General features: G+C 40.0%; 1 protein-coding gene across 2 annotated transcripts in view; it reads left to right on the top strand.

Moving 5' to 3' along the window:
- Nucleotides 1-23,737, top strand: part of MAMDC2 (MAM domain containing 2) — a 185,173-nt gene that overhangs the window by 44,811 nt on the left and 116,625 nt on the right. The window lies entirely within an intron of this gene.

Here is a 23,737-nt window from a genome sequence, read left to right as displayed (position 1 = left end):
AATGGCCAATGGCCACCATATGGACAGCATAGTTTCCCAATGCTTCAGATGGGAGTCAGGAATTATGATTTCTGAACTCTGCTTTGTGTCAAATCAAGATGACTGTCATGTTGTGTTAGTACTGTTTATGCAGGAAATGCCCATAGTGTAGAATAGATAAAATTGACCCTTGCCTTCCTTTGGATATTTTAAGAGCTGTGGACCATCCAGACTTCCTTACTGGTTCAAATGAGGCAGAGATACCAAGTGCAGAGCTGTTCCTTGACAGTGTTAGTCCATTTGTGAGAAACCAAGAAACCCTGAGAGAGGCAGGCTGGTATGAAAGTGATGCTCATACAACACAAGGTGTGAAATTACAGCCCGCAGCTGATATTCATAAGAGGAACAGCTTCACAAGTGTGAAAATAAAAAATATGTTAATTTCAGGAACTTGACTTTACTCACAAAATCCCAACTCTACTCATTTCTGTAATTTTTAAATCAGGAATTAGAAAAGAATTAATCGTTACAGTGTTAAGGTGATGTCCCTGATGAGCACTAGTTTCCTACTACAAAAGGATCTTGTGTGCAGTACAGATACCTAAGGTGGCTGTGTAAGAGCAAACCCCATTCAAGCTGTGTGTCTTACTAGCCCCAAGTCAAATAACTCTCCCTTATATCCCTTCAGAATGTTTCTGTTTTACCTTATTCCCATTTCAGTGGTATTTTTCAAATCATTATTTTTTAATATAATTTTTTAATGCTATTGATTAAGAAACACTGGGTAGTTGAATTTCCTATCACGCAACCCAACAGATCATGCCACAAAAATCCTCATCCCCAACCTTTGCATACCCACATCTCTTGACCTCAAATTAGAGTTGGAGTGCCTAGGTCTATCCCAGGTCCAGAAATTTAAAGATATGCACTAAGCCCTCCTTTCTTTAGGAAGTAGAGAGTTTAGATGGCTCCAAATAAACCCAACCCGCTTCAAATCTCCAGCTCTAGTTGAACTTTACTCCCAAGACTGTCTAGGAAACCTGAGAACTCTAGGGTTAACACAGAGATAGCTATCCTCCAGAATTAGTCTACTGTCCAATCTCTATTGATCTGGCTTTGTGGTCAAGGCACAGAACTGGCTCATCATCTCTTAGCTTCTGGTATACACCATGTGTCATAAATCATGCTTCACTTAACCTCTTAAAAAGAAGAAGCTCAGAAATGTGGTCGGCAGGTGACTTTTGGTCCACTCACCCTCATTGTGAGCAGAAATTCTGAGAGTAAATCCCTTTGGCACAGACAGCTATGTGCAACAATTGGATCTAAGATGATTTTGTGATATTGGTACACAGAAGCTCTCCAAAGGGCTATTTAAGGAACACATTCATAACACATGACATGCTGCTGTAAGGATGACATTAACCACTCTTGTCTCCTACTGAGCAAACCACCCAGCAGATTTCCACGAATAGAAACAGTGCCAGGATTTCAGAACTTATTGTTTTGTTGATGAGAGCACATGGTCCTGGAGCATACAATGTGGGTGGTCTGCTGGGTATTATGAATCAAAGCCAAGAGGCATTCTCTGGTCAGCTTCTGCATGTTATTTGTGAGCACTTGACTAATTTCTCCTAACCTGCACATTTTAGGAGCAATTAGTCACTTCTGGGTTTGGGACAGGAAAATGGCTACTTGTTTATTTTCAAAGGTCATAATAATTCTGTCCTTCACAAACCAAAGATACAGCCTAGACACCTGACTGGATCTCTGGGGAGTTTCGAGGACCTCCATCCGAGCCACAGCTCACTGTAAGACCTTGAGGAAGTCATTTGACAGGTGTGCCTTTGGCCTGTCCCAACACAAAGCACACCTGCATTGATCTGGCTGCACAGGAGCATGTGCAGCTGCAACAGCTTAAAGATAAATGAAAGTTTGGCAGCAAACAGAGCTTCTTAGTGATTAGATGTTATGTAACTACAAGTTTTGTTGCTAAATATTATCTTATTTACTTTGTATATGGTGAAATGTTTTAAATCTGTCCTTCATTTTGTAGAGCAGAGAGTATTTTTTCTGTCCAGAGCACTCTCATACTCAGTCTCCTGTTTTTGCTTTAGTGCATTATTGGTTGTTTTAAATCCAAAAAAAGTCATTGTTTATGACAATTCAATAATTATGGAAGTGTATAAATTACTAATAATCTTCTTCATCCTCTTGTCCCATTTTCTTGAGGTATTCAGTGTTATCAAGATGGTGAGCCGTATAAACCTTCCCACAGTTCTATGTGTGAAGAAACATAATTCTTATTTCTAAAGTTTGAAAAAGTATGGGTACGCTACTTATATGCTGTAGAGATACACACACACATAAATACACTCATGCATACATATGATGTATTTCCAAGTCTGTATAAAGAGATCTCATTCTTTTTAATGTTGGCTAACAGTCTATATATGGTCCATAATTTATGTAACCATTTTCCTATTGTTTGACATTCCAGTTCTTTTCTCTGCTCATAAGAGATAAAGGTAAAAGCAAAGATTGTTGTCTTGACTTCATGTTTTTTAACATGCTTAAATCTTGACATTCACTTGTTTTAGGGCTTTATGATTAGCTTTTTTGTTCTTCGTATCATAGGATATTTTTTAAAAAAAGATTCTTACTTATAGCCCTTTATTGAGAAAAAAAACAGCAACAGAGAAAAGTGCTTTCCTCTGCACTGGTGGTTTGTTGCGTGAGTATTTGGGAGTATTGTTTGTTTACACAGTCAGTTTCCTAGGTTTCCATGTGTCCTTGCCAATCTGTTTGAGTTGGCAGGGAGCAGTTCTTCCTAAACTCTTTCTTGTGGCCAAATGCAAACTGAACATCGAGGAATGGAAAATATTGCAAAGTTTGTAAATGGTCAGGAAGGCTTTAATTCCAGGACAGGTCCAATCCTATTTTGTGAAAACTAGTAGGGAAACAAATACGTAATTTCTTTTAAAACCTCTTTAAGTATTTACATTGCACACAGGCATGAGAATATTTTTTTACTTACTGTTAAGTGAAGAGAGCTTTGGGGTTACTGGTTTGATTAGGTAAGCCGAGTCTGGGTATCAGCTCTCTGAGTTAGGCTTCTTTATGTATTTTTGTACTGTGCCTGGCATAAAGGAGGTACTTCATACATGTTTTTGAACAATCAGATTTACATAGGGCTGAGAGGCACCATTTTGTTTGAGTCTCACTGCAGAGGGCCTCGGAAATTTGCTTGATGCAAAGAGGTCTTAGTGAGACAGTGCAGGGAAGGGTAGAGCAAGGCAGGCATAGGTTTAATTTGGGAGTAGGAGGAAATGAGGTAATGTAGTTTGGTCTAGTGATACATAGTAAATCACATCTTGAGGATATTTACCTTGGGCCTGAGAGCAGTGGAAAGCCATAAGAACCCCCTCTGAAGGAGGATGGAGTGGCCAAATCAGTGAGTAGAGAAGCTGATGTGGGACTTCTTTGTGTCATTGTGATGGATGTTCTGGGAAGGTTTGTCTTCTCCTGTCCCTTATCTGGAATGAGGTTGTTGTTCCTTATTTTATAGTATAGTTTCCCTCACTGAAGCATTTTCCAAAAATAGAAACCAAATCCCAACATTATATTGTGGGTTTGTCTGCAGTATGAGTTTGTGGGTGTGTATATACGCAATACACATCTATACAAATCAACCAAAATATAATTTGGGAATACTTTTAAAACCCTGCAAAAACAATGCAATTGCTGCACGCAGTCCTCCTGAGTCTCCTGGTGGCCTCTAAGACTTTAATCAGTCTCCTAAAGATTATCGAAGCTTTTTCAGAGACAACCCACACATTGGAGGCCTCCTCTTCATCAAATGAGCTAGCTCCAGATACAATTAACTGTGAATAAAACAGTTTCAAAAGATCATCTTTTTTCCTCCATCCTGAGGACACTGGGATGGCAATGTTCACTCTACCTCTAAATTGAGAGGGGACTTAGATCCCACATGGATGATGGAAGGGATTCTCCTGCTTGCAGTCATAGATTCTCGGTTCCTTGGTGTGGTGGTTGACCATCCTTACCTCCCTGTTAACTGACCTGGGTAAGCCCAACAAACTGGGGAGTCGAAGTTGCAACTGACTCTAGCAATGGAAGAAACTGTATCACTGATGTGGAGACAGTGGCCACGGGAGTTACTGAAGGCAGGGAGAGGGAAGAAGAGGTGTGATACAGGAGCATTTTTGGGACTTGGACTTGTCCTGAATGATATTGCAGGGACAGATGTAGGACATTATATATCCTGCCATAGCCTACTGAATTGAATGGGAGACAGTGTGAACTACAATGTAAACTATAATCCATGCTATGTAGCAGAGTTCCAAAATGTATTCATCAAATGCAATGAATGTGCCACACTGATGAAAGAGGTTTTTGATGTGGGAGGAGTGTGTGTGTGTGGGGGGGTGGAGAGTGGGGTATATGAGAACTTCTTATATTTTTTAATGTCACCTTTTGTGTGATCGCTGTATCTTTTTTTAAAAAAAAAAGATCAACTTTTCTTTGGAGGCCCCTGCAGGCCAATACTTTCTCTGAGGGACATTGGAGAGGGCTACCTCATAGTAACCCGTCACCTACTATGCCTGTGTCAAATTTTCTTGTCTGTGATGATCTCATTTACCAGTAAACATAAAAAATAACCTGCCTAGACATGATGATCAGACCTTGGGAGCCCAGGTGAAGTCTTTGAGATGGATGTGGCCTCAAGGGCAGGGTAAATGCAAAGGGAAAGAGGAAATGATTATAGGACTTTCCATCTCACCTGTTGAGTAGCAGCACTACATAAACTGCAAAAACGTCAATGAATTATAGCATCAGTCTTTTGTCATTTTCCCATGGAGGTAAGACTAAAAAGTTGATGAAAAGCATCAAATCCTTTCCTTTCCTGGTCCCTCAAACTAATGTCATTGGCTTTTTATGCTTTTACCTCAATTATTTTGGTTTGGAGGGTTATTGTCTTTCAACCTCTGTAAGAATACTGAGGTATATTATTTACTTTATATAAATCCTCTGTCTTTTAGGAATTCAAAGAAACACCTGGGCCTCTGTTTGCCTGAAGTAAGAGCCAAGAGCTCTTGCAACCTTACCTCTAGAGAGCTTGTTATAAGGGACTTGGCCCAAGTCTGAGTCTGTCTCTGGCATGATTAGGTTGAAGAACTGGCTAGAAAACAGTGCAAATTACAGAAGTTACTTTTCTTTGAAGAAAGGCAATTCCTTTTTCTTTCAGACCTGCATGCTTAAGAAGCAATTTTTTCTACCTGGTTCACTCTTGGCACTTAATACAATACCACCTGCAGATTGGAACTTTCTAATAAATGATATATCCCTCCCAGAGAAAAACTGAAAATATCAATAGGTATATTTTTTAAAACGTACTGTGGAAATCTTCTAGGGTACTCTATCATCAGTGAAACTCCAAAACACATTTCTCTTAGCTCCTAGCATCTCCTACCAAGGATTGAATTAGAAAAATAGGAAACGTGGGGCATCTTACCTTAGGAGTAAGGTCAGAATCTTGACTAGCCTTTGAAAACTGTGGAAATGAGCAGTAGCCACTATTGTCTGGAAACAATTTTCAGATGGAAATTGTGGTTTGTCCATTATTGCCCATCCCTGTTTCCTTATGTTCATGATGTATCTATGATACTTTAGCAGTAAAGAATATAATCCAATATTTTCATTTTAAAGGATTCTCTAATTTTAGTTTTACAAAAGTATATTTGTTTTGCACTAAATATTTGGGAAAAATTCAGATTTCATGGTTTAAAAAAAATTCTATAATCAAAACAATAAAGGGCTCCATAGGTCAGTGAAAATTTTCCCAATTGGATATATGTCCCCAAGCCAAAGCAAGTCCAATCTGATCACTTATGACAATCTGTTCTAATTTTTTTTTTTAAAGATTTATTTATTTATTTAACTCCCCCCCTCCCCCGGTTGTCTGTTCTCTGTGTCTATTTGCTGCGTCTTGTTTCTTTGTCCGCTTCTGTTGTCCTCAGCGGCACAGGAAGTGTGGGCGGCGCCATTCCTGGGCAGGCTACACTTTCTTTTGCGCTGGGCGGCTCTCCTTACGGGGCGCGCTCCTTGCGCGTGGGGCTCCCCTACGCGGGGGACACCCCTGCATGGCACGGCACTCCTTGTGTGCATCAGCACTGCGCATGGGCCAGCTCCACACGGGTCAAGGAGGCCTGGGGTTTGAACCGCGGACCTCCCATGTGGTAGATGGATGCCCTAACCACTGGGCCAAGTCCGTTTCCTCTCTAATTTTTTTTTAAGATTTAATCTTTATTTATTTCACTCCCCTTCCCAACCCGCCCCCCGCCCCCCGGTTGTCTGCTCTCTGTGTCCATTCACTGTGTGTTCTTCTGTGCCCGCTTGTATTCTTGTCAGCGGCACCTGGAATCTGTGTCTCTTTTTGTTGAATCATCTTGCTGCATCCGCTCTCTGTGTGTGTGGTGCCATTCCTGGACAGGCTGTACTTTTTTCACACTGAGTGGCTCTCCTTACAGGGCGCACTCCTTGCACATGGGGCTCCCCTATGTGGGGGACATCCCTGCGTGGCATGGCACTCCTTGCGTGCATCAGCACTGTGCATGAACCAGCTAACCACACGGGTCAGGAGGCCCTGGGTTTGAACCTTGGACCTCCCATGTGGTAGGCTGATGCCCTATCCATTGGGCCAAATCCACTTCCCCAATCTGTTCTATTAAAGAGTAAATACAAATCACCAGGCCAGAAGGAAATTGTAACTGAAGACAAATATGGCTTTTCTCGCAAGGAGTCAGCAAGCTCCAGGTCAGACTTTGGATTCTATTCCTTTGGCTTCATTCCTCTCTCTGCCCTAACCCATGATTTCCCCTTTCCTGTATGTCTTGCCACACATCTGTTGGGGAACTGAGGACAAGACCAGGGTGACTGTCTTACTGTCCCCTCAAGTTTATATTTATCAATGTAGATTCAATTAGTTATTGTTATCACTCAGCTTCTTTAGCCAGAGACAAAGTTAAAACATACAAGCTTCACAGAGCAACATCTTGCTTCCATTCCAGTAAAGATGAGCATGTTCTCGTTCTACCCCTAATTAGCAAAAGACTTAAGAAGAGTCGAGAGAGGGGCTTGGACTCAATGACTTCTCATGTGTTTTCTAATATTAACATTTTGTGATCTCAAAGAACCCATCAATCTTCTAAAATAAGAAATGCAAAGAAACCCAACTAAGTATCACTTGTGTCTCATCTAAAGTACCAAGTTCTCCTTGGCTTCAAAATATCAGCTGAACTCCCTTCCTTTCTCCTGGTACCCTATCAACTTACATACTATATGGCTGCTTTTGTGAGGTAGGGAACTTATACCCCCGAAATCTCTTACCCAGGCCTTTCATAGTCCCCACTGCCAGATCACATTCCTACCACCTATTGAGATGCTTCCTTCTGTTGTAGATTGACCACAGTCTTTGAGGACAGCTTTCACTCAAGGTTCTCTGACTTAGATCATCAGAAAGGAGTAAATAATGCCATGCAAGGCTTTGTGTTCACTGCTATACCCCAGGTACTAGAACATGCTCAGTACAGAGTAGATACTCAATAAATATTGTTGAATGAAGGAACTCAGAGCTGGCATCACATCACCATGTCTTGGGCTCCATATAGTCACAATCCCACATTGGATAGTTGTCCCCAGTGGTATTCTTCTCTGATCTCACCCACCCCAAGAACAAACTTTACTCTACTTACAATGTATTTATTTTCCTTTTCTGCGATTCCTTTCCTGTGTTAATTCTATACAAGTTTCATACCAACTTGATTAAAAATCTAAATGTCACATTTCATTTTAGTGAGTAAGCCATTTCAGATGAGTTTTGTTTTCCAATTACTGTTATAATCCACTGCCACCATCAGACAAACACAGCCAAAGAACTGTGAAAATGATAATACTCTCAGTCTTTGAACCCAAGAGATATTAGGTTCTACCAAGTAAGGGGTCAACTGGGCAGCTTTTCTCCACTATTAATAGTGCTCCACTAGAAATAGATCTTTACTTCAGTGAGAAATAAAGTCTGGAAAGACATGCCTTCTTGAAATCCATACCAATGTCCTAGGATTTCTGTGATCATGACTTTATTATATCTGAAGTTGTAGTAATGGGAAAAATTAGACTTGTTTTAATACTTTATTACATCTAATGAACACATAATTCACTACATTCCACTTCATCTTATCTACAAATATAAGTACTGTTTTAGTTTCCTGTGCTTCTCAAAGCAGCTTCCATGACATGTGTTGGCTTTTACAATGGGAATTTGTTACTTTACAAGCTTACAGTTCTGAGGCTGTGAAAGTGTCCAAATCAAGGTATCATCAAGATGATACTTCTTCCTGAACACTAGCTGCCAGAGGTCCTGGACTCCTCTGTCACATGGCAAGGCACATGGCGGTATCTGCTGCTCTCTCCCTTCTCTTCTGGGTTTCATTGCTTCCAGCTTCTTGCTTCTGTGGCTTTCTCTGTGTGTGTCTGAATTTCATTCTCTTATAAAGCACTCCAGTAAAAGGATTAAGAGCCACTGTGAATGAAGTAGGTCATATCTTAAATTAAGATACTACTGGGAAGTGGATTTGGCTCAACTGATAGAGCATCTGTCTACCATATGGGAGGTCCAGGGTTCAAACCCAGGGCCTCCTGACCCATGTGGTGAGCTGGCCCATGCACAGTGCTGATGTGCACAAGGAGTGCCATATCATGCAGGGGCATCCCCCACATAGGGGAGCCCCACGCACAAGGAGGGCGCCCCATGTGAAAAAAAGTGCAGCCTGCCCAGGAGTAGTGCTGCACACACACAGAGCTGATGCAGCAAGATGACGCAGCAAAAAGACACAGATTCCCAGTGCTGCTGACAAGAATGTAAGCAGATGAAGAAGAACACACACTGAATGGACACAGAGAGCAGACAATGTGGGGGGAGGGGGGAGAAATGTTTTTTAAAAGTAAATAAAAAATATAATATTTTTTAAAAAAAGATACTACTGACCAAAAGATCCTACTTACAATGGGTCCACACCCACAGGAATGGATTAGCTTTAAGAATATACTTCCCTGGGATCCATACCATGACAGGTACCCAAAGGGATAATATGAAATCAAAGGTAGGTGAACATTAAAATTGCACCACAGGGTCAGTTGTCATTCACAACAGTGTTGGTCCTAGGATAAATATCTGTCCCCAAATTAGGTGGTATAAGGCTTTTGGAAAATAAGTTATTTGAAGTCTGGGAAAAGAATTATTCCACCACCACTACCACCCCTAAAGAGCCTTCCACTTAGGAACAAAGACATTCTCCCTAGGGCTTTAAATCAAACACTCCAGTGGGATTTTGTAGCAGTTCTCCTAGACTCCAGGAACCAAGTTCATTCCATCAAGAGGTTGGTGCCAACTGGTGAGGTCTGGGGCTTAGAGGACAAGATCCTTTATTTCTTAGGGTTTTAGCTTTGTCAGAGCACCTCTTGCCTAGGGAGCTATCCAAGGTGCTGTTTGAGACTCCCCCTGTCCAGTAGATCTAAATCTTTTGTCCCAGTATTGACACATATTTATGCCTATCTTGAGTCTAGCCCTCCTGACTTCGACAAATTCTGTAGCCAGTTCTTTTTCCCAATTTGTATCCTTCCATACCACCACTTGCTTCCAAATCCTGAGTTGTGCTCTGGCACATTCATAGCTTGCCCTCAACTAACCCTTTGCCTGCCTCTTGTCTTGACCTCTGCCTAGCCTGACTTAACTACTTTGTTCTCCTAAGATTGGTTACTCAATCCTCCTTCTGGATTTTGTGTACCTTTAACACAAATGAACAAAGTAATAGAAATCAGAAGTTAAGCAGCAAGAGAAATTAAAACTCAAGATATGTGTGTATATGTATATATTTGTATTAATACAACTGGTATAAGTTATATACCTGCTGAAAAAAATACTTCTCTATTGAGAAAACCTCAAGTTATGAGAGATGAGATGGGCAAATGGAAAAAAGAATTTCATTTTTAATTTATTATCTTTCAGCACATTTGCTAAGTTAAAGTTGAATATTTAGCTACTGTTGACATGATCAATATTATTCTTGGAACATAGATTGCCTGAATTTGCCTGAAATAAAGCAAAGAATTTTTTTGGCTACAACAGATGATGGCACACTTTCTGACAATTGGTGCTAAAATTTCTTTCTTAAGATACATTTTTAAAAAGATTTTGAACACTCTAAATTTTCACAGTGTCAAAACTTACCTTGACAGTAATATATTTTTCCATCTAATCATAATAATTTATATTTGCATAAAATGATGTTTTTTCTTTCATAAAAACCATTGTCTCATTTGATTTCTACTACAATGTGTATGTTGTCTCTGTAAAGAAAAGCAAAGTCTTATTATCTTAGAGGACTGTGAACAAACACCAGGTGCTGTACAGTTGACTGTAAAACAAATGTTCTCTGTTTTCTCAGCTTTTTCTACAATCATCACACTGCCTTGAGAAAGAAAAAACAAACAAATCTCCAAGCACACCACCTTCTGTTCTCTTAGCTACAAAGAGGTGGACTGCATTATTATGCCTGAAGTATTAACAGTGGTGTTTGTATTGATGATTAAGGCAGAGCTAATGACTATATGGAATCATTCACATTCCTTTTCCCAGCCCCATGTGGAACCAATGAGCCAGTTCTCAAGATTAGGGAGGCAAATCATAGCCACTAACAATTTTTTTTTTGTCTGCATAAAGCTAATGAATCCACTGAGGACTGAGTTCTTGACCTTGGCTTCTAACCAACTCCTAACATAGAGGAGAATATAAGAGCCAGAAACCACATTCTTACTGGGTCCCAGAAGAGACTTTTCTCAATATAAACAGAAATAGAATGATCAACGAATCCGTTTTAAACATGGAACCCATTCTTCTAACAAAGTATTATAAGAGACACTGGTATATAATATAGATAAGAATAGAGCTAGTCCCATAGAATGGAAGTCTGGGATCCTGGATCCCCATTACTCTCTGAGGCACTTCAGGGCTCCACAGAGTTTCTTTGAAAACTGCTGAATGTCCAGTTCATTTATTTTAAAACTGAGGCTTGGAGAGGTTAATTCCCTGTTCAAGGCCACATGTCTAAGTAGGGGTAAAGTTGAGACATACAACTGGATCCCCTGACCACCTTCTACTAATCCAGTCCACAACTTCCACCTTCTCCTTTTCCCTTTCCCTGATTCCTTCATGGCTGAAACCAGTGCATTATGTACTCACTCTGATACCTGTATTGACAGGGAGTTTTTGTTCCCAAGTAACAAACACTCTAATTTAAACGGCTTAAACTACATAAATTTAAAATTCAGGGGCATCTGGTTTCAGTTCAACTAAGGCTCAAAGATATCATCTTGTTCAATCTCTCACTCTCTTCATATCTCTTGACTCTGCCGTGTGTGGGCTGGGTTCATTTTCAGGGGGACTTTTTCACGGCCTCCTGCAGTAGGAGGCATCCAGTGTTCTTTTTTTTTTTTTCTTGTTTTTTTTTGGAATGCCCTCCTTTTTAAATTGTCTTTTAAAAAAAAGATAAATAGATCACATAAGACGTTACATTAAAAAACATAAAAGGTTCCCATATACCCCACCCCACCCCCACTCCTCCCACATCAACATCCCTTTTCATCAGTATGGCACATCTATTGCAGTTGGTGCATATACCCTGGAGCACTGCCACACCACATGGACCATAGTATACATTGTAGTTCACACTTTCCCCCAGTTCATCCAGTGGGTTATGGCAGGATATACAATGTCCCGCATCTGTCCCTGCAGTATCATTCAGGACAACTCCAAGTCCTGGAAATGTCCCATATCCCACCTTTTCCTCCCTCTCCCTGCCCTCAGCAACTCCCATGGGCACCATCTCCACATCAATGATACAATTCTTTCCATTGCTAGAGTCACAACAGTTCCATGGTAGAATGCTAGCAAGTCCACTCCAATCCATATTATATTCCTCCATCCTGTGGACCCTGGGATGGCAATGTCCACTCCACTTCTAAATTGAGAGGGGGCTTAGATCCCATATGACTGATGGATGCAATTCTCCTGCTTGCAGCTGCAGACACTCTTGGTTCCCTGGTGTGGTGGTTGACCATTCTCACCTCCCCTCAGCTGACCTGGGTAAGTCCAATGAACCAGAAAGTAGGTGTTGCAACTCTGCTGAGGCTCAGGGCCCAGTTGGCACACAGACAGTCCAGAGATTCAAGTCTCCTGAGCATACACAAACCCCAGCATCAATCACAGGTTCAGTAAAAGTGACAGAAGAGGCATGTGTAGAGAGGTCACATCTGAGTCCAACGCCATCACAATCAGGAGCACAAATTCCAAAGTAGGGCCCTCTGGCAAGGCAATGAACTCCAGAGCCATCTGTCATGACTGTAGAATCTGTATGTCTCCATGGCCCTCAGGAGCACCAGTACCTGGGTTGTATCTACTTTGTCTGTCTCTGAGATCCTGCTGAGATGTGCATAAGTGCGACCCCTCTGATGACCTCCTGACTCATTTTGAAGTCTCTTAGCCACATAAACTCATTTGTCTTTACCATTTCCTCCTTTTATTCAAGGTCTTTTTCTAGTTGTATCACCAGCTGGTGATGGTAGTAATCCTTTGGGAGTCAAGTCCCACACTGGGGGAGGGTAATGCATTTACATGCTGAGTTTGGCTTAGAGAGTGGCTACATTTGAGCAACATGGAGGCTCTCAGGAGGTAACTCTGAGGCACCCTGCAGCCCTAGGCCTAGTTGAAATTTCAAGCACCCAGGCTCATAAGCATAGTCATCAGTATCAAGGGCCCATCATTGGACCATCCTTCCTTACTGGTCTTTGCCCTTGCACTTGGGGTATTGTTGCTGTTCCATTGGCAATGTGACAGAGCTCCCCAGGATGGAAACTCTGCACTCCCTCAGTTGTCATGTATAACTATCCACTATGACAATACCCAATGAACATCCAAACATATCTATATAACCTATATGCATGCCCTGGAGAACTCCCTCCCACTCTATCATTCAACATTCTTATAGCTGATAGGTCCACTGGAAAGAAAGTTTCTTTTTCCTAATAACTCTAATAAAATTCTCATATTTGAGCCTCATTTACTTGAGTTGGCTCATGTGTTCATCCCTGAGCCAATCACTGTGGCCAAGGCATTTGAATGATCTGATTGGTTAAACAAGGGTCACATGGCCTTGGAAAGGGGAGATTACAGTTAGCCCCATGCAAACCATTTGGACTGAAAATGAAGAAGGCTAGATTCTGTAAAGGAAAACTAGGGTGTTAAAATTGTGGGGAGTTGATGCTGGACAGAAAAAAAGGGGTACATCTACTACGACATCCTCAACCCTTGGTTGGCTTCTGAGGCTGATACCTAGAATCTGAGGTGAATGGTGCACTGTTGAGCTGCCTGCATTTTTGCTACTTCTTCCAGCCTTCAGGGCCCTCTCTGTTATGGATTCTTTTATTTTATTATTGCTCAATTAGGGAGTAGGCAGAGGTTTCTTGATTTTAAAATCAACATAGAATTTAAACAAATTCTAATTGTATGGACGAGATTGGGGAAAATGTCCATATAGCCCATTAGAAGGCTTGGTACATTTGAGAATGTTTCATTGGGAGAGGATAAAATAAATTCAAGCCATTCTGGAGAAGTCTCTTAACAGTAAACAATGCTGACAACCTTAAATTGCTCTGTCCTCTTACTTTAAAAGTGCAAGGAGGTTGCTCTTTCTTTCAGTTGCCCTGAGGTGGTATGCTCATGGATAGGCCAATGCAGGTGTGCCCTTGGGTGAGAAAAGGGCTCTTTTAGGTTTCCTAGGTGAGGAACTAGCAACATCATTGGTAGAAGATCAAGACTGCTTCAGGATATCACAGTGTTAATCCTGTCATTAGGCAGCAGGATTCTAATTTAGGCTTCAACCAGAAGTATTTTAGAAGACTGGATGATGGAAACATGGACCTGGAAGTTCAGAAACGTGGTTTCATGTGTCAATTCTGAAATAGATTGCCCGGGTGACCTTGATCAAGTTCATCACTCTCTCTGGGCTTTAGTTTCCAAGACTTAAAAATGAAAGGGTTAAAAATATATTAACAACTGGAGAGCAGGTATAGCTCAATGGTTGAGTGCTTGCTTTGCATGAACTGTCACATAAATTAATGTTCCCAAAGTGTATTAATCATACCACAGTGGTTCATGAGATTATTTTAGGTGGTATATTATTTTAATAATTCTGCATGTATTTTATGCATACTAGATTAATAACAACTTCCAAATGGCATGATTATTTCTAAAGAACCAGCTAAAATAAATACTACATTTTTAAAAAATGAGTACAGCTAAAGAAAAACTAAGTAATATTAGTATTATTGCTACACAGAGCAAAAGCCCAAAGGTGCTACATGAATAACACAACTAGAGGGAACTCTGATATAATTGACCTCAGTTTTTTTTAAAAAACTTTTTTGATAGAGTTGTATTATTATGACTTTGACAGATATGAAACATGAGGCCATGCTTTATTGAGAACTTATACTACACCAGGCACGGTACTAGGTACATCCCTGCATGATTTTATTTAATTTTCATAAACATCACTGTGATAAATTAAAATTTACTTATAATTAATAGCTATGCTTTATATTGCTAAATTTCTTTTCAAATTAAAATATTATTATTTCCACTTGTTTTTATGCTTGAGAATAGGCATAAAATGCAGAATTTAAAGTCCATCATCACTGTGGGTGATGTGTTAGTATCACCTTCTAACGCTTGAGGAATTGAGACTTGGGGAGGTGAATAAACTTGCCTGAAATCATGCAGCAATTGGCTGAGCTGTTACTCAAAGTCAGAACTACTTGATTCCAAAACCCCTGCTCTTTCCACCCAGACACACTAATTCCCAGGATTTAGGCTTATTAGACAGATAACATCAGGGCAGGACCTCGTATTTCCTGGCTGCAAAAGCTGGGAGGAGCCTTGATTGACTTGGGAATCACCTGGGGAGAGTTTTAAACCTCTGATGTTAGTGGGGTGATCCGCCATCCTGGTTTGCCTTGGACTAAAGGGTTTTCTGGGACATGGACTAATGTCTAGACCACACTCCCTACCAAGGCCTCAGTATTTTAAAGCTCCCCACAGGATTCAAATGCGCATCCAAGGCCAAGAAGTGCTGGATTAGGAGGGATATATTGCATGTTGGCTCTTGGACTCATTTAAGGCAATTTTCTTAGTGAGGACTTACCAGCCAACCTGATTGTGGTTCCTCATATAGACGTGTACTCAGTGAATTCATGCACTTAGACCAAAACTCAAGTCTGAGTAAATCAGATTTGGAAAGGAATAGGAGTCAGGGTTGAGGTGGGTAGAATATGGAATGGTTCTGGTTTGTAGTATTATGACCAGATTTTATCTAGGTTCTTGACTATGCTGCAGAAATGAATTTCAAGAGCGTGTCAAGTTAGTTAGGCCAGAAATTTATTAAGGTAAGGAGGGAAGAGAAATGGGAGAAAATAACAGATCGTGGGTCCCAGGTAGAGAAGAAGGGGCTGAGAAGTGATAAAGTGGGTTGATTTACAGAATACAATTCCCTATTACAGATTATAAATGCTCAGGTGTTTCTTGCATGGAGACCATAGCCGGGGAAAAATGGCGAGAGCAGGGTTCAGAGGGCAGGAACTGGCACATGGACCGGCACCAGGACAGGCACCTGGACAGGGGAAGGGCGTTTGCTGTTCTGATTGATTACCCCACCCATCAATCCCCCAGAAGTGCCCAATGATAAGGCCCCTAGAGAATATCCAGGGCTTCTCCTGGCTTCTGGAGGAAATCTCATTCTGGATGGCAGAATCTCGTGAGGGTCTTCCAGCAGCCACCTAGGGGGGTACCGAATGACACGTGGACTTCTTGCCAGGTTCCAGACCTGTCTATTGATTTCCTATCTAGCCTGCTTCAGTATGTAATGCTGCCATATTTGTTTGGAGCCAAGACTGTCCAAGTCAGGGATTTCTAAATCTTCCCTAGGCTCAGAGGACAAGCTTCCGGGGCCTCTATAGGAGGGTTGATGAGAGAAAATAGCCTTAGTGGGCAAAACTGCCTGGATAAACATATGGCTATCTAAAATGATTTTGCCCATCTGCCAATTACAGCATCTCTTCTTTGTTCTATTAATAACTGGACTTTTGTGTTCAATTCCTTTTGAAAAATGAAGTTTTAAAGCCGTTCATCTAGATCAGATCCCACATTTTGTTGATATTACAAGTTTACTTTCAGTTAAACTCTTCTTTCTCTCTGTTTTTATATTCATACCACATTGTAAGTCATAACTTCTCTATAACGCAACAAACGAATGTGATTATATTTTATTTTTAAATTAAATATTACTTATATTTAATAACTATGTTTTATATAGCTAAATTTCTTTTCAAAGTAAATATTATTGTTCCTACTTGTTTTTACACTTGAGAATAGGCATAAAATCCAGAATTTGAAATGAGGAAGTACAAATAAAGTAAATTTATATACTTTTAATTCAGATTTATTTACCTATGCCATGGTGAACTTTTCATAGGCATTCCTATTTTATTCTGAATTGAATAAAGCTGAAATGTTTATAACTCCTTTTGTTTCACAAAATTGACTTGCATAATACATGAGCAAAAATATTCATCTGTGCTGTCCACAGTGTTAACAGAACTGGTAGGATCAAGATTTAGGGTACCTGAATGAGGAACTTTCCTTGTGGATAAACATATATTCCATGGAACAAGAATGCTTTTTTCCTCCCAGGTACAGTTAGTAAACTTGCAGAGTGAATTCAGATGCCCGTTGTCCCCTGGTGTGATTCCCCTCCAGGTTTCCTTTCTCCTAAGTACAGTGGCACTTTGAAGTTTCCAAGGAAAATCTTCCCCACCTGGCAACTAACCTGATGGAAAATATGATCTGAGAAATTTCTTTGATAGAACAAACACAATCAGATAATGCATATTTTCTCATATTTTTGCACTTCTTTGTTAAACTCTGTTTATGTTGAAGTTCCCTTTCCAAATATCCGTGACCTTTCATTGTGGGTTCATCCCTTGTTTTTTTGTTGGCAGTTGCTAAGGTAAACTTCTCTTCTAGAACTGCCACGGGGCCAGCAGGGTTTAGAGCTACACCCTTCCCAGACCCTATGAAAAACGGTGGAGCAAACATCTGTGATAGTGGTTTTAAAAGTTGGCAGATTGTTTACAAGGTTGATTGCCTTCTGGCGTTTGTTTTACTTTTGCCAGGCCTAATGCTTTGTAATTTTTTAAGACTATTTTTGCAGTGTTAGTCATAATATGGGAATAATTTCCTTGTTGTCAGGGCAAACCAAAATGGCATTCAAGATGTCTAAGCAATGCCTGTCTCATCATTTCTCAATGTATTGCTGGTCCTCCCTGCAATTTGGAACTCCTCAGAATTATTTGAGGCTGATGAAATTGTAGCACTCTTTAATCTAGAAATGCCACTCAGTGAAAACATTTCCTGAATGTTTCCCACAATCTCTGCATTCCAGAAAGGTAAAGTATTGTATATTTTAACAATCCTTTGTGTACCTTGACATAGTGAGAATTTGTGTTCCATGAAGTATTAACAGTGGGAGTGTATGTGAAAATACTAAGTGGGGCATGAGTTGTCAGTGAAGTTACAGCTCTCACGAAATATCATATTTCCTAGAGTAACAGTAAATTGAGAATTTGTTATGAAATTAAAACCTAATAATTGGTGTGGAGAAAGTGGCCATGGTGGCTGCTGGGGATAGGGAGTGGGAGGAAGAGATGAGATGTGGGGGCATTTTCGGGACTTGGAGTTGTCCTGGGTGGTGCTGTGGGGACAGTTACTGGACATTGTATGTCCTCCCATGGCCCACTGGGTGGACTGTGGGAGAGTGTGGGCTATGGTGTGGGCCATTGACCATGAGGTGCAGCGGTGCTCAGAGATGTATTCACCAAGTGCAATGAAAGTCTCATGATGATAGAGGAGGTTGTTGTTATGGGGGAAGGAGTGGGGGGAGGGGGGTGGGGGGTATAAGGGGACCTCATATTTTTTTAATGTAATATTAAAAAAAAAAGACAAAAAAAAAACCTAATGAGAGATCTCTATAATAATAAAAAAAAGACTTTTAATGTATATATAAACATGTGGGTACAGAGGTAGACAAGGGCCAGAATGCCCAGTTCTTATAAGTTGAGGACAGTGGGGTTTTAGGCCCAGAAGAGATACAGTCAGGTTTGCATAGTAGAATAACACTTCAGCAGCAATGTGGCAATCACACTGGAGTGGGGCAAAACTGAAGCAGAAAGGCCTGTTGGGAGGCTTTTCCAATAATTCAGGCAAAAGAAAGTTTCTAAACTGAAGCAGTGTTCAAGGGAACTTGAGGAAAAGATCATGGATGGACTTAAGAGAAATTTAGGAAATTAAGTCATTAAATAGATAGATAGAATTTTAGCAATGGAGGGAGACAGGCAATGAAGTTCCTGAGATTTCTCAATTGGTCAATAGGTAGGATAGTTGGGGATTGCATACACTCAGACACAGATTATGGGAAGAGTAGGATTTTGGGGAAAGAAAATGAGTTTAGTGTCTATGGCATGTCTTAGTGGAGCTGTCCAGGAAGAAGTTAGATGTGTGGGTCTAGAAGTCATTAAGAGGTCAGGCTAGAGAGATCGACTTGAAATTCGCCTGCATGTAAATGAGCCTGGATGTCATTGGTGTAGTGAGTCAGGTAATTTTGACGCCAGAAGCAGAAAACCCTAAATAACAACAATTTAAACTGGGATTTATTTTTCTCTCTCATAATGAAAAGTGCAGATATAGGAAATCCAGACAGGTTAGAAGACCCCACGATACGATGAGGAACCCAGCTTCTCTATGTCTGTGCCCTGCCCATGGGGACAGCCTCCAGCCTCAGGGTGGCTGTCAGGGTGACCAACTGCCTTGATTTTCCCAGGACTGTGGGGGTTTCCAGAATATGTACCTTTAGTTTTAAAACAAGAAAACTTACCAGAATACTGGGATAAGTTGGTTACCCTCATTACGTGGTGTTTTTAAGATAACCACTGCCATCCCAAGCCCATTGCATCCACAATTCAGAAAGGAGAAAGGGAGAAGGGCAAAAGAGACATCCCAGCTCCATCAGTCCCATCTTTAAGGAGTTTCCTTGGAAGTCTCCTCCCACAAGTTTTTCTCCTACCTCTGTCTACAGCCTAGTCACTGATCACCTGTAAATGCCAAGGATGCACAGCAGTGTCATTTTCTTGACTGACTACATGGCCAGCCCCAAGCAAATGAGTGTTATCCACAGAAACTAAGCAAAAGCCAGGGGTTTCATGCAGTTTTATTGAATGAATCACCAGCACTATTTACAGGAGATATTTGCTGGGCGGAGTTGTTCTCTAAACCCAAGATTGTGGGGTCTTTCTGACCACTGCCTCTCACCTAAGTGTACATGCAAATATTTTATTACCTAATATCAATTTTAAATTGTACTATTGATTTGTTAACAACCTTTTGGGAGAAAAAGATGCAATACTATAGACCATTTATTAGGCATGCCCTAATTTTAGAAAACTTGACATGTTCAAAAACCATTTAGATTAGAGGAAATGTATTAATAGTAGTAAAGTTATTCTGATAATTATGTTATCAGCAGGATAGTATTTGTAAAGAAGTGTGAGTCAGCTGCCATGAAGAAACATTTATCCCTTCAGGACCCTAGTGTCCCTAGGAGAAAAGGAAGAAAAAAGTTTTGTTCACTGCTATAGGAAGGTGAATACAATTGGGAGAAGATAAATCAATAAAGGAGACAAATAAGGAAATATTTGGGAGGCAGCATGGCAAAAGGAGAAAATGCATGGATTTGGGGGCAGATCTTGGTTTACTAGCAGTCACCTTGGACGCTTAATTAAACTTTGTTTCCAAAGTGGTAATTCCCACCTTGTAGGATCATAAGACTGAATTAAGAGAAGGGACATATGTCAATAATCTACTTCCTGGAGCACAACAAATGTTCGCTCTTTGAATCTTTGTTTATTAACAGATGATTTTAGATGAATTCTTGAAAGCTATTTTCATTTTCATATGGTTAAAATTATGATTCATATGATCTCAGTTTGCCAGGACTTCTATGACAAATACCACACATTGGTTGGCTTAACAGGGTTTGCTTGTGTCACGGTTTCAAAGACTGGAAATCCAAAATCAAGATGGCCACAAGGCCATGCCTTCTCCAAAGTCTCTTGTTTTCTGATGATGGCAAAGCTCCATCCCACGACAATCCCTCTCTCCCTGTGTCTGCTCCTCTGGTTTCTGCTGACTTCGGATTTTCCTGTGGCTTTTTCTGACTGACTGAATCCAAGATTCCTCGCTTTATAAAGCTTCCAGTAACACGGTTTACGATCCACCCTAATTCAATTTGGCCTCATCTCGACTAATAACATCTTTTAAAAGGTCCTATTTACAAATGGGTTCATACCCACAGGAATGTCTTTTGTGAGGGATGTGGTTCAATCCTGAACACACACAGTTAGTGCTTTATTGATAAGCTATACAGGATAATTTAAAAATTGGAAACTTCAGAAGGTGAGAATATTGTATGTAAATCATAGAAATATGTGATTTTTCTTAAATATTTTCAGAGCATTCTCTGGCAGAAGTAATCAATGGATTTATAAATAATTTGATCTTATTGAGAAAAGATCAGATAGTAACAATCATAAAGATTTAATACTGTTTTTTAATTTGAGGAATGCTATTCCATTCATTCTCTAATAAATATAATCAACTGTTTTTGAGAACCTCTATGCCCATTGCATTTTCTGTGCATATTCTGAAATTTGACTTTAAAATTTTTTTGAAAGATTTTAGTGAGCAAAGAAAGCAAGACTCCTTCAAAATGTAAACTGATGGTTTATGCAGAATTGAAGATGCAGTTCTATGAAGGCAATTTTCCTCCACAACGGGAATCTGGCTCTTTGCAGAAACTTTGTTAAGTTTATATTTGCTAGATGCTTTGCCTGAATTTTTGTCTAGGCTGCTTTGATCAGTCGATAGATCTCAAAGATGATTTTCATAGCCCAGAAAACAGTTGGGCAATGGGATGGCAACCTGGAAGGGACTGAGACTTAGAATAAAATGCGCCCTCAGCCATAGGGTGAAAGAGAATGGACACAGCTGTAGATGACTGGAGGATATTCTGTATAGTGGGAAGAAGTTGGTTTCATAAGGGTAAGACAATGGGCAGTGTGTAGAACAAATAGCAGTTAGTATCAAGGAGGTCCAATATGAGATGAGGTAACCTAACCATCAGAAAGAACACGGTAAATGGAAATGTGGAAAATTAAAAGCTAAAATTTTTCAAGAGCTCTCCATGTACCCTCAGGTACTGGGTTAAGTGCTTTACCTACATTATCTTATGGAGTCTTCTTCAAAACCCTGTAAAAGTTGATATTTCAGCATCTCCATTTACCAGCAAAGAAACCAAACTCTCAGGTAATCTAAGTAACTTGCTCAAAGTGGCATAGTTCATAAGTGGTAGCCAGGATTTGAAGCATCATCTGGCTGGCGAGATAGCCACATTCTCGACCACTCTACTATACTGCTTCCAGCAGGCAGGACATTGTCCAGAGAGGCAGACAGTAAAGCATTCAGGAAATGTGGTGGGAAGATCCCAGCCTGAGTTCAGTGGCTGGACTTTAGCCCTAAGAAGGAAGCTGCCAAAAAGGAGTCACTGTCCTTGTCTTGGAGACACAAGATACCAAGAGCTAAACAAAATAAAGACACAGGGCCTGGATCACAAGATTTCAGCCAACATCACATGAGGAGTAAATATGCTGAATTCTGCTTTAGGTGATGATTAATCATGGGTGAGAGTTGGGGCGCTTAGCTGTGAAGAGGCCTAGCACAAAAGAGGACAGAATTATGGATGTCAACATTAAAGGGTCAATTAAGGTGAAATGAGTGAAGACTCTTCTCATATCAGCACTGAAAACTTGCTGCTGGTCTACCACCTGAACAAATATCTGCTCTGAATCATTCTGGGGGGAAAAAGTAAGAAGGCAATATAAACTTCTCACTGTCTCTACAATAACCAAAGGACTCATCCCCTTGATAATAACAATAGAAATAATTAACAATTAATGTTACAGTTTACAAAGCATTTTTATATATACCATTTCATCATGGATCTTACAACAGCCCTGTAGGTATGAAGTCATATCTTCCTTGAGCTTTGCTTTCTAACATCAGCATGAAAGATAAAAATTGGATACAGTGACAATTGCCCTTGAGTTCCTAAATTACAAATAGAATACATTGTACATGGCTTTCTGTTTGTTATACCATTTCTAAGTCCCACACAACCAATTTTCCTTTTTGCATTGAAATATTTACTTCTTCACAGTAGTTGAAATAGCTTTCATTTGTGGTTATTTGCGTGAAAAATATATTTCTCATGTAGGTATGTTTCCCACACAGTAGGGTAATTTTTAGTTGGTTTGTTTTTTCTGAGCACATAGAATGATTTTCCAAATATTGAGTGTGTATGTGTGATTGGACTCCAAATTTTGCAGATAACAAAAGTGATTACACATTTAGAAATGTATGACAAAGCTTTAAACTAAGGTCATACTTTCCAATCCTGTGTGAGATCCACTTTATTACAGTCACCCAGTGTGAGCATCACACCAGAAGGACAGCACATTCATTAGCTCATAGAATTCCAGTGATATTTCAAGAGGAAAAGGAGGTCCCATGAGATCCATGCCCTGCCATTTTGCCACAGTGATGACCAAGCTGTTTCTTGGCTGTTAGAAGTCATCGATGCATTGAGCTCTAACTGTGCAGATGTGTCCAGCAATTGAAAGTGACCTCAAAACTCAGTTCTTTATATCTGCCTTCACTGAAAAAGCATCAGAGGGTGGTTTTCTGATGCTTGCATGTGACTAGGAGACATGTTCAGACCTTGAAGTGCATGGGAGCCTATTCTTTTTAGCAAGGTCATTTAATTGTTTTTAATTGCTGACTTTTTAAAAATCTGTTTGAAAGTTCATGGTCCTTTTTTGACTCCTAGAGATGTTATCATTTCTGAAAAAAATGTCTCAATCAGTTCCAGTTACCTATGCAGCTGTGTTGGAAGAGGATACTTCCTTCTCCTCCTGTCATCTTTCATAGCATGCACAAAAATTAACTTAAAATGGATCAAGATCTAAATGTAGGAGCAAAAACTATAAAATTCTTAGAAGCAAACATAGTTGTAAACCTGCATGATATGAATTAGATAGTGGTTTCTAGATAAGGCATCAAAAATACAAACAACCATAAACATAGAAAATTGTTCTTCATCAAAATTTAAAACTTTTGTATGTCAAGGTACACCATTGAAAGTGAAAAGATAGCCAAAGAATGAAGAAAATATCTGCAAATCATATATTTGGTAAGGGCCTAGTATTCATAATATATAAACGTTCTTACAACTCAGCAATGAAAAGACAAATAACTGAATTGAAAAATGAGTAAAGGATCTGAATAGATATTTCTCCAAAGAAAATATGCAAATGACCCATAAGCACATGAAAAGATGCCCAAAATCATTAAGTCATTAGACAAATGCAAATCAAAATCACAATAAGCTACCACTTCATACCC

The sequence above is a fragment of the Dasypus novemcinctus genome, chromosome 8 (genome assembly GCF_030445035.2).
Source record: "Dasypus novemcinctus isolate mDasNov1 chromosome 8, mDasNov1.1.hap2, whole genome shotgun sequence".
NCBI classification, from domain to species: Eukaryota; Metazoa; Chordata; class Mammalia; order Cingulata; family Dasypodidae; genus Dasypus; species Dasypus novemcinctus.
This window is presented reverse-complemented; position numbering and strand designations above follow the sequence as displayed.